Source organism: Amblyomma maculatum, chromosome 3 (assembly GCF_055883805.1).
Source record: "Amblyomma maculatum isolate TAMU_Amacu chromosome 3, ASM5588380v1, whole genome shotgun sequence".
Classification (NCBI taxonomy): domain Eukaryota; kingdom Metazoa; phylum Arthropoda; class Arachnida; order Ixodida; family Ixodidae; genus Amblyomma; species Amblyomma maculatum.
The window spans coordinates 52,194,025-52,203,297 of record NC_139346.1 but is presented as its reverse complement, the minus strand read 5'-3'; positions in this window follow the sequence as shown (position 1 = coordinate 52,203,297).

The following is a 9,273-nucleotide window of genomic DNA, read 5'->3' as shown; positions in this document are numbered from 1 at the left end:
CTAAGTGTAGTGGCCACATATCGTTCAATGATGACAATAAATGTTGCCCAATCAAATCCAAATCTATGCTCACGGGCTCCGCCGGGGTGGTGCAGTGGTAAGACGCCCGACTACTGTCTGGAGTACCCGGGTTCCATTCCGACCGCCGGCGGCTGCGTTTCGATGGGGGCGAAACGGAGAGGCGTCTGTGTGCTGCGCGATGACAGTGCGCGTTAAAGATCCTGTGGGAAGGCACATACCACCGCTCCTTCCCCTCCTGGCTACGACGCGGCGGCGAGGGTGAGGCGCGGCCTGTCTTCTCCACATCACGTGACAGCCTCCTTCCCCTCTCTCCCTCGACTACTGTGGCGAGGGAGGCGTGCGCTGTGTGTGAGTGTGGGGGTGTGCGGCCTGAACACAGAGCGGACCGGACGGGCCAGCAGTGCGGACGCGTCCGGAAAAGACTGGAACCAGGTGAAGTGAATTGCTTGATCGCGCGTGCGCGACTGAGGAAAACAATTAAACCGGTTACCCTTTGGTTCTCGGTGTTCGTGTTGTTCTTGGGGGCCACCACTGTGGTCTGAGCTAGCGGAGCGCTGTTTGCTCTCAGAGCGGAGCCACAGCCCCGTAGAGAATTTCTACGGGGCTGTGGCTCCGCTCTGAGAGCAAACAGCGCTCCGCTAGCTCAGACCACAGTGGTGGCCCCCAAGAACAACACGAACACCGAGAACCAAAGGGTAACCGGTTTAATTGTTTTCCTCAGTCGCGCACGCGCGATCAAGCAATTCACTTCACCTGGTTCCAGTCTTTTCCGGACGCGTCCGCACTGCTGGCCCGTCCGGTCCGCTCTGTGTTCAGGCCGCACACCCCCACACTCACACACAGCGCACGCCTCCCTCGCCACAGCAGTCGAGGGAGAGAGGGGAAGGAGGCTGTCACGTGATGTGGAGAAGACAGGCCGCGCCTCACCCTCGCCGCCGCGTCGTAGCCAGGAGGGGAAGGAGCGGTGGTATGTGCCTTCCCACACCCCTCCTACCTCAATCGAGGCGTCCGCCCGGGGGTGCAGGCGCGCGTCGCTTCCACCCTTTAGTGCCGTTGGTCTGGCTTCTCGGCAGTTCCCTGCCGCTGGACACTAGGTTGTGCCCCGGAGAGGCAGGCTCTGCAACTGGGATCTTAGTCGCTGCTGCCGGGGTGAAGGCGCGAAGTTCGAAAGCTGGAATCGTGGTGCGCCGCTTGCTTCAAGCAGCGTTGACGCCCTGGGATTGTCAACCAGGGCAGGAGGCAGGGCTCGTTCATCTTCTCCAGCCAGGGCTGAACAGACGTACTCGGGTCCGGGAAAGCCCAGACTGCGGCGGGAGAGGTCAGAGTGCACTGGTATCTCCTCGCCCTCCCGTTCGTTATTCGGTCGAGCTCGAATGCGAGCTGCTCCGAGAATTTTTGCAGGCTGGCGCAGCCACAGGGCGCGCTGTCTAAACATCACCTTCGCCGCTCTCGCCGCCTGAATGCAGACAGCGTGGCCCATGCGCCCGGAGTGCCGGTGTCATAAATAAGGCCAGTCGGCGGGCTAGGTCCCTCTCAACGTGCTCAGCACAGGCTTCGCGTAAAGGAACACAGCCGGCTTGTGTATCGACACGCGCCGGATAAACACGAGACCTCTCGTGCCCTTGCGGTTGACATTAGGCGACTTCGCCTACCTTCCGCACTGTAACATCGCGGAAAGGACTGCCTTCCCTTGCATGCGCTTGCGCGCGAACTCGCGCGTCTGGCTTTCCTCCCTCAACAGCTCGAATGCGAACTGTGCAAGCAAGGACCGCGTTTGAGGCCTGCATGTGCGCTCTCACGCATGCGGCCTCAACGATTTCGCTGGCTGCGGGTGTTATAGCGATGCCGGTAGAGACTGCTCTCAGCATCGCCCGCCTCGGCGCTCTCCGGAGCGAGAGGCGTTTCCGCTTCCGCAGCATCTCTCTGGAAATACTGCTTCAGCTCTCCCACATGAATGGGTCCGCTTATTCGGCCCGAGTGCGGGTCTTTCAGTCGGTAAATCAGCCGCGACTGTTTCTCTGCGATCACAAAGGGCCCGACCCATCGGGGCGCAAGGCCGGCCGCGAATCCCGCGGATGCATCGCTGAGAACATGATTTCGCCTCAGAACCGTGTCTCCCAACTGGAACTCAAGGTCCCCGTGGGCTTGGTCGTAGCTCGCCTTTTGGCTTACCCTGGCCTTCTCACGGCTTCGGCTCGCCTCCTTAATGGCATTGGCCAAACGCTCTCGTAATCGCCGTGCGTAGTCGTCGACATTGGCCTCGACTTTGCGAACATCGTCCGACCGATGGGTCAGAACCGTGTCCGTTGGCGTGTTCAGCTGCCTGCCAAACATGAGAAAAGCCGGCGTGAAGCCGGTCGAGCGATTTACGCTCGTGCGCAGAGCGAAGGATATGGCGTCCAAGTGCTCATCCCAATCATTATGCGACCGCGCATATGCGCCCAGGAGCGGCTTGATATCCCGATTGCGGCGCTCGCTCACGTTGGACTGGGGATGATAGCACGTGGTTTTCTGCTGCCGTACACCCATTGCCGCGCACGTATCACGAAACACCTTCGACGTGAAATACGTGGCGTTGTCGGTTATCAGTCGCTCTGGAAAGCCAAAACGACAAAACACCTCCGACAGCTTTCCCAAGATCTCCCGGGCAGTAGCTTTCCGCAGCGGGTACAGTTCAGCGAAAGCGCTGAAATGGCACGTAACGACGAGCACGTATTTGTACCCCTTTTTGCTGCGCGGCAGCGGCCCCATCAAATCGCACGCCAGGATTTGCCATGGCTTCGTGCTTATGATGGGCTGGAGTAAGCCTGGTGGTTTGCCACCTCGAGGCTTCCTCTCTTGGCAGATGTGGCATGTTCGCACGTAACGACATACGTCAGCCTTCATTCCGGGCCAGGTAGCGAACCGACAAAGCTTCCGCCATGTCTTTGGGGCGCTCCCGTGACCGTCGGCGTCGTGATAGTGCCGCATAGCGGCGCGGCGCAGTTTGCGCGGAATCACAACTTTAAAGCACTCACTGGAGGCTTCTTTGTCTGGCACGTATTTTAGCAAAGCTCCTTCACAGTCCAGCAGGAAGTTCTCCAACTCACTCGTAGCAATACCAGCTACACTAGAGTTAGCGCCAACCACACTACCAGTGGCTTCACAGCGCAATTTGGCCTGAGTTGTCAGAGCATCCGTCTCTTCGCTAAGACAATTGATTAACTCCTGACAGTACGAGTCTTCCTGCTGAGCTTTGAGAAGCTCTTCTCTGCTGAACGCAGCTTCAAGGGGGACTACTGCTCCCACAAAGCGCACGTGCTTTCGGGGCTCCGCAGGCGGGGTGCTGCCCGCTGCGCGCTCCCCACGCAGAGGGGGAGACAGCTGCCCTTCCGTCTCCTCCTCGTCTTCGCCTGCCGGTTGGGTGTCAGTGACCGGCGCCCGTGACAGCGCGTCCGCGACTGCATTGGCAGTCCCTTTTCGGTAGCGCACTTCGAACTCGAAGCGTTGTAGTGTCAGGGCCCACCGCGCAAGCCGACCGCTGGGCTCGCGCAGGCGTTTCAGCCATGTTAAGGCCATGTGGTCGGTCTCGACCGTGAACCTTGTTCCTTCTACGTACATTTCGAAACGTCGCAGTGCGTAGATAATGGCCAAGCATTCCTTTTCCGTCGCTGAGTAATTGCGTTCTGCCGGCGAGAGCGCGCGGCTCGCAAACGACACTGGTCGCAGCTGATCCCCATCCATCTGGAGGAGTACAGCGCCCACTCCGATATCACAGGCATCGGTCTGGATAACGAATGGCTTGTTTAGGTCAGGCAGCTTCAGAGCTGCTGTCTCAGCGATGGCGTGCGAGAGCTGGCGAAAGCTCCTTTCCTGCTCATCTCCCCATTGCCAACGGGAAGACTTTCTTAGCAATCGTGCCAAGGGCGCTTGCAGGCGCACACAGTTTGGAATGAACTGTCGGTAGTATCCCACCATACCGAGATATCGGCGAACAGCGCTGACATCTGTAGGCGCAGGAAACTCCAGGATCGCCCGAAGTTTCTCTGGATCAGGAGACACCTGCCCCCGCTCAACTCGATATCCAAGCAAGCTCACCTGAGCCTGGCATATCTGCGCCTTTGCGGGATTGAGCGTAAGGCCAGCGGACCTGAGCTTTCCCAGAACGTCTCTGAGGTGATCGAGGTGTTCCTCGAATGTGTGGGAATAGACGATCACATCGTCCAGGTAGGCGAGGGCGTGCTGCCATCGGGCATCGCCGAGTACGCGGTCCATTAGTCTCTGGAATGTGCTCGGAGCGCCGGACAATCCAAAGGGCATTCTTTTGAAGTGGAAAAGTCCTCTGTGACATGAGAACGCCGTTTTGTACTCATCGCCTGGTCGCATTTCGACCTGCAGATACCCCTTGCTGGCGTCAAGTATCGAAAAGAACTGAGCGCCGCCAAGATTGGAAACAATCTCGTCTATTCTCGGAAAGGGGTACGCATCTTTCTCCGTGACCTCGTTCAGATGCCGATAGTCCACGCACAAACGCCAAGTGCGGTCTTTCTTTGGAACGAGCACCACTGGGCACCCCCATGGACTTTGAGAACGGCATATAAGACCAGCATCGAGCAACTCCTGGAGCGCCTCATCGATCTCTTGCCTTTTAGCAGCGCTGACGGGCCTTGGGTTACATTTCCAGGGCAGCGCGTCACCCGTATTTATGCGGTGCTGCACCAGATTGGTACATCCCGGCTGGTCTGTGAACATCTCGTCAAAGTTGTGTAGCAACGACAAGAGTCGGTCACGTTGGTGCTCTGTCAGCGCACCGGCATCGGCCAGCAATCTCTGCATTTTCTTTTCCGAATGCGGATGAAAAGCGTACTGGCAGGCCGCCGCTGCCGATCGCGGCAGCTGACACGGAAACCCACTGTCTCTTTTTCCGCCGGCAGTGGCCGGGGTTGTATGCGTTTTCTTCTCCGACTGCGGAGAGGGAGCATTGAGACGGGCCGCCCTAACCGAGCTCGGTCGCGGGGGCGAACAGCGCTCATAGGAGGTATGCCTCCTGTCTGCGAGCGGATCGGCCGTGCGCGTGAACAACGATTGCGTTGTAACCGGCGGTTCGGCGAATGGCCTGAGCGGGGCACACGGGCTCTCCCGATAACCCCCACTGGCGATATCGATCACCAGTCCAGTTTTTGCCAAGAACTCTCGGCCTAGGATAATTGGTACTGTCAGGCCAGGCAGGTGAACAAAACGCATTCTGCGTACACGCTTATCGAAGCGCACTACGAGGCGAATGTCACCGCAGGAGCGCACCTCTCCGCTAGCGAGCAGGAGGGGCGTTGTTCGCTGTCGCATCCGAACGGACCGCCGTCGGAGCTGGGAAACGACCGCGTCTCCGATCAGCGAAATGCTTGCACCCGTGTCCAGCAGTGCCTTAAATGTTGCTCCCGCTACGGCGAGGTCAACAAAAGGCGCTGGCGTGTTAGTTGGCTCTCCAACTTTGAATGCGGACGTGACGGATACAGGCTTCCGAGCGTTTTCAGCCTCCGCCGGTGCTGCTACCGGCGGCCTGCCTCGTTTCCCGATCTCGAGGGGCAGTTTCTGGCTATGTGACCAGTTTGGCCACAGCTAAAGCAGCGCACAGATCGCCATGCTTGTTGCTGCGACGCTCGGCGGGTTTCAGAGGCACCCCGACCGTCTGGCCGTATGCGGCCCTCGGGGGGTGCGTTCTGAGTAGCTTTCGAACTTCGCGCCTTCACCCCGGCAGCAGCGACTAAGATCCCAGTTGCAGAGCCTGCCTCTCCGGGGCACAACCTAGTGTCCAGCGGCAGGGAACTGCCGAGAAGCCAGACCAACGGCACTAAAGGGTGGAAGCGACGCGCGCCTGCACCCCCGGGCGGACGCCTCGATTGAGGTAGGAGGGGTGTGGGAAGGCACATACCACCGCTCCTTCCCCTCCTGGCTACGACGCGGCGGCGAGGGTGAGGCGCGGCCTGTCTTCTCCACATCACGTGACAGCCTCCTTCCCCTCTCTCCCTCGACTGCTGTGGCGAGGGAGGCGTGCGCTGTGTGTGAGTGTGGGGGTGTGCGGCCTGAACACAGAGCGGACCGGACGGGCCAGCAGTGCGGACGCGTCCGGAAAAGACTGGAACCAGGTGAAGTGAATTGCTTGATCGCGCGTGCGCGACTGAGGAAAACAATTAAACCGGTTACCCTTTGGTTCTCGGTGTTCGTGTTGTTCTTGGGGGCCACCACTGTGGTCTGAGCTAGCGGAGCGCTGTTTGCTCTCAGAGCGGAGCCACAGCCCCGTAGAGAATTCCCACAATCCCCAGGTGGTTGAAATTACTCCGCATTATTCCACTACGGCTCCTGTTTTTCTCTTTCCACTTTTACTGCCCCCTTCCTCCCTTCCCTTACGGCGCGGTCCGGGTGTCCACAGAACGAGTGTGACAGATACTGCACGTTTCGTACACTGTGAACCAATTACTATTAACGCGTCCCAAGGAACGCCCCGCGATAGGAGCGAGTCCAAACGCACACTTGCCGGAGAAAGTGGGACGCATACTATGTCTTTCCTTTCCTGTAAGCCAATTATAATTATATGCATAGTACTGCTATAGTGAACTACTGCAATGCACGCCGATAAGAGGTAAATGTTTAGAGACGACGGTTAGGTTTTCGCCATTCCCCTCTTAAGAGACGTCTAAGAAATCCTCTAATTTTTTTGATGCAGGAGGGTACTACCTGCGCGTCATTTTCAATTTAAACGAGTTATCGCGTAATATCATTTATATTTACAACTTAACTGGAAGCTCACTTGTCAGTTTTGCTTGCTTAAAAACTGTCTGTGGAAATTGGTATCGCCCCGTTTAACGAAGTCACAATATTTCTGTTTATAAAATAATCTTCAATTTCTAAATGTTCGCACACAAATTTGTAAACATCTTTAGCACCTTTTGGAATTGCAACCGGTAAAAGGAAATCAATTTCAAGTTTTAAATAGCCAATGAATGAAAAATAAATAAATAACACTTTCTAAACTAGCTGCATTCAATGGTCTGCAGTAGTTGCAATCACCTTTGGAGCCAACTTTGTAAATAACAGCTGCACGGCCATTCTTGGGATCTCTCCCGGAAGCAGACAGTTTTACAGCACGTAGTTGTATACATAACTGAGTGGGTGCGCAATCTCTGAGGCTAGCGTTCTATCTGATCCACATTTATTATTGCCCAGGCCAGCTACATTACTCTGCTGCTTAACGAGTAAGTAACGTCCATAATTTCCACCTTGTTCGTAGACTTAAACAAATCTCAATCTTTTGATTGTTTCCAGACAACGTGCTTATAACGGGGGCTTCATAGTGATTCTCAGTTTGCTTTCTGAACGCGGCCGACCTCAGTTGTAGTCGCGTAGTTTCGGTCTTTCAAAAGAAGTGTCCCCCAACTTCTTTTCTTGTCGTCTGTCAGCAAGTTAATGATTTCAACTCAGCTGTTTCTCTCATTAGAGCCCAAAAGATAACATACATACTTAGAAGGTGTTTTTTAATTTCGGTACGATTAACTGCATTGTGTTTTCGGTGTCGTAACATTTGATGTCGCCTCCCGGCTGTGTTCACCCCTGCTTTCACTGCCGTTTCGACTCAAAGGCATTCCATATTGCAACCTAGAATGATAAACCGCACAACCTAAAATGCGATAATAGCTGAGAAATTTAGTTGCTTATTGTCGTATGTCAACACAAAAAGTACAAAAGCTGCTACGAAGTAGGTTGGAAATGTGTTCAAACTTGACGTGCTACAGAAGCGACGGATATCAGCGCTTTTTATTGTGAAGTTTTTCGGTTTTATTGCATATCTATTATTTATCCCTGGGTAACATCGCTCAGAGGAACCTACCGTTTAAAGAGCGATATCACGCATTGCAGTCAGCGTACACCGACAGTGGCTAATTTAGGCAGTAATAATTCAGAGATGCTTACTAAAAAATATGGTTCTATGAATGCTAAACATTATCAATCAAACGTGCAAGGATAACCTAATTATCCTAGCTTCTCGGCATTTCTGACTTGAAATTTCAGTTCATTTTTAATTTAATTAACCATTCTAGAAATTATTCCAGTAAAATATTTATTTGTACACTAATATAAAGCTCTGAATATATCCGAGGCTTCGTCTGCTTTCTTTGTTTTAACAAGATCGATTAGCCTTCAATTCGGGCTAATCAGTTATTTTCATTTTATTAGTTGTTCATGTGAGGACTTCGCATAACATCATTTATTACAACGGCACATAGGTGGATGTGTAGGCTTCGCACACCGCTATCTAACCAGACACGATGCCGCACAATAGCGAAAACTACAAACTAGCAGCTTTCCATACCGCCTCTTGTCCAGCAGGATGTTTGACGAACATGTAGCTCCCACGTGCAAACACTGCTCACCTCCGCCACTCACATATACGCATGGCGTGGACTTGTACACACTACAACACAGACAATACAAAGTGGCTTGTTGGGCGAGTTGGCTGAACATTACTCTAAAACGGTGCTAGAACACGGACAGATAGAAAGAGACAAAAAAACACTGCGCTGACAATTCATTCATAACAATTCTAACACCCCACAGACGTTAGAATCTCTCCTGCATACCTGCATACCTCCGAGCCAGGAGACCAACCACGGCTTATCAAGCAGGTGGTGGAGGCCTCGACATTTCAAGGGATCTCTCTAAGCCAATGCAAGCAGTCCTTAGACTGGTCCTCTGTTTTAGAATAAAACCCAACGGATTGATCTTAAGAGCGACGATGATATCCACATGGGCAATGACGGCTGCTGATGAAAACCGCTGTTCTGCAAAGAGATCACTTCCGCGCAAAATTTAGAGGTAGTTTCTGCAATCGTAATCTTGGAGGCCGTAGTAAGGTCATACTGGCAAGAATGTACAATAAACTACAGTTATAGTTCTAAAGCCCTGGAAGCTGTCATGCGCGCACCAACTGGAGTCAGTAGGCAGGTGGGCACTTTGATCGAAAACGTTGGCAGGACGCAGCAAGTGCAGTCGAGCAATATTGGTGCGTTTACTCTCTCTCTCTCTCTCTCTCTTAGGCAAACGCGTCAATATAGTGACAAATTGTCACATCTTTCGATTTATCACGCGCTGATATTCCATTGAAGAACTTGTTTCTTCATTAGACGAGAGGTTGGAGCTTTCTGAGCCCGCCACGAGTACCCTTGGAGTTAAGCAGACGTCAAGCAATAGGTTTCGCAAGGACCACCGCCGACTCGAGCC